Raw genomic sequence first — 6,295 nt, forward strand, 5'->3', positions numbered from 1 at the left:
AAAGATACCTACCAAATGGTAATCATTAACATCAGAATAAAATCCCACTCACTCACCAGAGAACCAGAACATGGACTTCTTGAACAGTCTGTTAGTACAATAATTTCACATCAGCCATTATATTGGTCAAATTATGTAATTAAAAATGCTCCAAAAGGCTCTAACAGCACAAACACAGTCCAGAGGTCAAGTTCAGGAACTCCAATTAGCTTAGGTGTAGTATAGCATACAGCTAGCAGCTACAGCTGTCACCACTTAGCTTTCTGTCAAAGAGGCCACGCCCCTAAATTGAAAAAGATGACCTGTGCACAGCTGTTACATTACCTTAAATACATAGACCAAAACGGTGTTTGTATCAGGATCTAAAGTAGAAGATTTTACATTGCAGTCTATAGGGGCTGACTCACTGCTGGAGCCTCCAGTGGTCAATACAGGAAAAACTGTTTTTGGCATTCAGCTATGGAAAATGATGTTAAGACACGAAATTCCACACAATCCTAGATAAATAGATAATAAATCTTCTCAGATTTACTCAATCAAGGGACGATGTGTTGAACCAACTCAGCGTGAGAAACCCAATCAGAATGTTTTTTTAAGACTAGCAAACTAAGCTGTTATGAAGACTTATTTGTGCTTCCTACTTTGTGTTATCAAATTACACGCACCAAGCACGTCTCGCATCAGTATCATCTTGTGCTGACAGATACTAAATCCAGTTCTTTAGTTTATTTACTGACGTCTGTAAAACAAAGCAGAAAACTGAAATTTGGAGTAAAAAGCAAAACATTCTCTCTGGAGTCAAGAATAAATCAGCACTTTACAGGATAGCTGGAGTGATGTCTGTCACACTTGAGCACTTGGTGACATTCTTGATGTTTAATGAATGACTCCACCGCTGTCGCTTTCAGAGAGACTGATGACGAACCTTCACAGCTGACTGAAGACATTGGAGCAGAAGCTGCTGACGCGTGAAAAGGTCAGGATTCCCTCGCTCGTTTTTAAATCTTCTCCACCGATGTGGAACGATGACTCTACGAGTCTGCCGACAAACGCAGAGCACGCTGTGCTCCGCCGCGAACCTCTGTGTAATTGTCTAAACTTAAACCCTATTTTTGCGAGAATGAGTCACTGCAGCCTGTTTGACATTCAGATCACTGACTGATGGAGGATTATGACGATGATGAGGAGGATAAATCATAACACACGGATTGTGCACTTCTGAAGTTTCTCTCGGGGGATCGGCATTGATAAAAATGCTCACGACTCACCTTTTAGCCTCTGTAACTTCTTCACTGACCTTACAAACAATCCAGAGCTGCACCATACGTTCATCAGTGAGCAGTTTGTTAGCCACCACACTAAAGCTGTGCCTCAAACAGACTCAGGTAACCCAAACGTCTCCTTCTCTGCTCACTGTTGGGTTTCTTTTAATCATACCTGAGGCCCAAAAACTGACTGATAGCTACATGTGGACAAGTAAACCTCCACACTTTTCTTGGTGATTGTTTTTATTTCATTTGAGATAATCTTATCATGTTTTGGTCATTTTGTATCGTTTTGTATCATTTGTTCATAATTTCTCATTGTTTGGTGGTTTTAGTTAGTCTATGTTGCTTCTGATCTAATGGACAGTGATTATGGGATGTTGCAAATTTGAGCACAATCACATTTGCCCTACAATATATATATATATATACACATATATATATTGTTGTATTGTTGTATTGTATCTTTATTTGTTTCAGACATATAAAACAAAAAACAATATATACACACTACATATATTTTCATTTACAGATACGAATATATATGTAGATATACACACACACACACGTATGTGTTCAGATAAACAAAAAATATATAATGAAATAAAACAAAATCGTCTGACATAATGTAACAATGTTTGGTCTGAAAAGGAGTAGGAAGAAGTATGAACATACTTATTAATTCCTACCCCTGCTCAACATCTTATTGATCCCACATAATTCACCTAATTCCCATCATCACATACTCCACACGATACACGAGGAGAACCTATATAAACTTGGCTACCGTGACTGATATAATTTGGATATAATTTGATATTTTTATACATACAATGGGTGATCATCTTTATCGGTATCATATTCTTCCAAAATCAGTTTTCGAAGTATTTTCATGAACTTACTAATTCCTGAGCATTGCTGTAGATCTATAGTAAAACTATTCCACAGTTTTACCCCATAAATAGTGACACAAAAGGTTTTAACCTTTGACCGTGCTTTAAGAATCCTTAGATTCAATTTCCCCCTCAATTCATAGTCTCCTTCTCTGTCATAGAACATCCTCTGTATATTTCCTGGTAACATATTGTATCTGGCCTTGTACATAATTTTTGCAGTTTTATATTTTATAAGATCCATAAACTTCAGTATTTTTAATTTCAAAAACATGATGTTAGTATGGTCTCTAAATCCTGCTTTATTAATCATCCTGATTGCTTTTTTTTGAATTTTACATATTGGTTGAAGTGCAGTTTTATATGTGTTTCCCCAAATTTCCACACAGTATTCCAAATATGGCAATATAAGTGAACAATAAAGTACCCGGAGTGATTTGGAAGGCAAAAAATATTTAACTTTACTTAGTACGGAGATGCTTCTTGACAGTTTGGCTTGTATATGCTTTATGTGAGGTTTCCAGCAGATTTTGTTATCTATTATCACACCCAGAAATTTTGTATCCGAAACTTGCTCTATTTCAACATTGTTTACTAATAATTTTGCTCCTGCATCTTTTTTACAATTTCCGAATAACATAAATGTAGTTTTTTCCAAATTTAATGATAACTTATTTCTATCAAACCATGTTTTCAGTTTAATCATTTCTTGTGTGACAATTTCCAAAAGCTGATGTAAGTTCTCTCCAGCACAAAAAATATTTGTATCATCTGCAAATAGAATAAACTGTAGTATATCTGATGTTCTGCATATATCATTGATATAGAGGATAAACAGCTTTGGTCCCAATACTGACCCCTGCGGAACTCCACAAACAATGTCCATACACTCTGATTGATATTCCCCAATTTTCACAAATTGCTGCCTGTCTCTCAAATAACTCTTTACCCATTCTAACACCACTCCTCTAATGCCGTAGTACTCCAGTTTATCAAGTAATATGTCATGATTAATTGTGTCAAAAGCTTTTTTTAGGTCAATGAATACACTAACTATACATTGTCTTTTATCTATATTGTTGGTGATATTTTCGATCAGTTCCATTAATGCCAATGATGTTGATCTATTTGATCTGAAACCATACTGACTATCCGTTATTATTTTGTGTTTATCTATAAATTTGTCAAGTCTATTACTAAAGACTTTTTCCAGTATTTTTGAAAATTGAGAAAGTAGAGAGAAAGTAGAGAGTATATATACACACATATATATATATATATATATACATCTCGCCTCTGGATTCTCTCTTTCTTCTAGTCATTATCACGTGTACATGTACAGTTTTCTGAGAGGTTTGTCTACTCACTGATTCCTGTTGGATCCCCAATAGCTCCCACACCTGCTACTCCATACAAATCACCTGCAGTACTTACAGAGGTCAGGACTCAGGCCTCACACCAAAGTTTCTCATCCATGTCTTTATGGACCTTGCTTTCTGCAGTGGTGCAGAGCCATGTTGGAACAGGATGATGGATCAGGTACATAGAGATTCTGATTGGAAGTTCCTGCTTTGACTACCTCTTAATTAACACACACTTTAACTGTCTTAATTGTGACTCAGCTGGGTAGGGTGGAGATGGAGTTGGCCCTATGGGTTTGTCATAAGATAGATACTAAACTCTGTGTATGTATGCATTTTTGGGTCCACCAGATTATGAAAAGAGATCAATAATTTTAAGACTGCATTTGTCCAGTGTTGGGATTTCTGCTCTGGAAAACTCTGCAGATGTGTGAACATTTAAATAAACGAAGCCTCATTTGCAGATTTAAAGTCAAAATTTCAAAAAAACTAAAAATGTGTCAGAATGTTGTCAGTTTTCATGGTGATCTGATTTATTGAAATTAAGTCTTTTGATGCAGAAGTTCTGAATCTGTGCTGGTGACGCACTTTGTGTTCCTACAAGCTCACCAATGAGAGCATTTTGTGTTTCATTAAAGTTTTCTGTGTGAGTCAGCTGTTAGAAACTTTCTTTTTTTTCCTATCTGCTGTGGAACTCAAACCCATCGGGTGAAGAAAACCAGAGTGACGTGAGTCACACTGATTATTTCTTAAAACAATCGCACAATTACCCAGAACAAACCACAAAGTACCGGAGCACTGACTCATCGTGAACTGTGGCTGAGGTGAATTTGTTTAACGATCCCAGTCGATGGCTTACAAACAAACCCGAGTAGATCATTTGCCTCTAGCAAAAATAGGTGTGTCTGCTGCTTCTCTGATGGATTTCTACTGATTACAGTTCAATCTCCACATTTAAGGCTTAAAGGTCACATAATTAAGTAGAAGTAATTGACATAATAACACTAATACTTCTTTTTTGTTACTGAGACCTCCACAGCTCCAAAGTTTAAAGTAAAGGACAGACTGTATATAAAAGATGGCATCACCTTTTTAGTATTTTAACATTTTAAAACTGGACTTGATGGCATGAATCTCATACTTCACACTGATTGACTAACACTTTGATATTTTTGTATTTTACTAAACAAAAATCATGTTGCATACACGAGCAAGTGAGCTAACGCGCTCATGAGGAAACTGAATGCTGAGGTCAGAAATCCAAAGAGCCGAGGGCCATTTTCTCTTTGCACTCAGAGCAGTTGCCCCCCGCTGGTCATTAGAAATAATGCAGTTTTAAATTCCTCAGCACGTCAGTTCAGTTTAATCTGTGGTTTGCTTTAATCATGTGAAAGCTTGTTTTCATAGGCCTGCCTGTTCTTAAACACCGTACTCATTTTAGTTTATTCTGGGAATGTGTCTTTTACTACTGGCTGCTTCACAACTCGTATGTGTGTACACGTCTATAATATCTTTAATGTGTCACTTTCCTTTAAATTGTGAAGCACTTTCCTACTGTGAATATATTTTTGTTGTGGCTGTGTGTGACATATATCATAATTCTTTAGGAAAAACTTTTCCAGTTACAGGGCAGCATCAAAACTGCTCTTTTATTGTCTTCATGTGTTCACTTTTTTGTGTTTGACTCCTTATGGTTGACTTGTCAGCCTGTGAAGCCACAGTTTGACTGAGCAATTTGTAGTCCTGCAGCACCACCTGCTGGCCAGATGGAGAGGCACTGATCAACTGATGTGAACCATTTGCTATATATGTAATTATTTATTAGGTTAAAAACGTCATTACGCCATTTTTTCATTATCAGACTGATGACAGTTCAGTCTCTGCTGCCACCTGCTGGTCAAACAATGACACAGCATGAGCTCAAAAGTACTGCGTGGTTGAAGGTTTCCCTGTTCTTTAACATTCAATTCTTTAACATTCAGTAAAGGAGGGTCAGCCAGACACTGGACCAAGGACTCACTGCTTAAGTATTAGCATCAGCAGGCAGCCCAAGCCACAGCTGCAGGATTTTCCTGCAAATTTGAGGTTATTTCCACAAAAAGAAGCAGGATGATATTTCAGAGATTTACGGTTTTGTTTTTCTTTAAATAAATCCTGCTGGTGACCACCGAAGAGGTTTTGGATCTTCCCTGAAAGAAATTTAATCTGAATGGTGATCTTGATGTTTTAAACCAGCTTTCTTTAGGGAATTTACTGCAAATCTCTGTGTTTTTAAATAGTTTTAAAATTCCTAAAATGAACTAAATCTATCAGGAAAATGAGAAGAAATCACAGCTTTGACATTATGTGTACAACAGGTAAACAGTGTTTAAGAGTCATCAACTGAAGTGTGGCTGTAGTCAGAGGGCTGTAGTTAATGTAGCAGACTGACAGTAGAGAAAGTGTCATGACTCATGAGGAAATAGATACTGGGCTATTCAGGAGAAATTTAAAAGAGAAGCATGTAAAATACCTTTTTGTTATAGGCTATAGGTTACAGATTATGTAACTCAGACAAATTTGTCTGAACTACATATGAGGCACATTTCTGCCTGCAGGTACAGTCACACCACCACCACGCCCCACAAACCCCTGAATTATCGACTCTTTGCGGTCTGAATCTGACGTTTGAAGCCAAACAGCCAATAAACAGATCACGTGTGGTGTGTCGGAGGGAATATTCATCAGAGTACAGAAATGTAATTGTTTGAAACTCACACCGAACCACTTAATCACA

This window comes from Astatotilapia calliptera, chromosome 17 (assembly GCF_964374335.1).
Source record: "Astatotilapia calliptera chromosome 17, fAstCal68.1, whole genome shotgun sequence".
NCBI lineage: Eukaryota > Metazoa > Chordata > Actinopteri > Cichliformes > Cichlidae > Astatotilapia > Astatotilapia calliptera.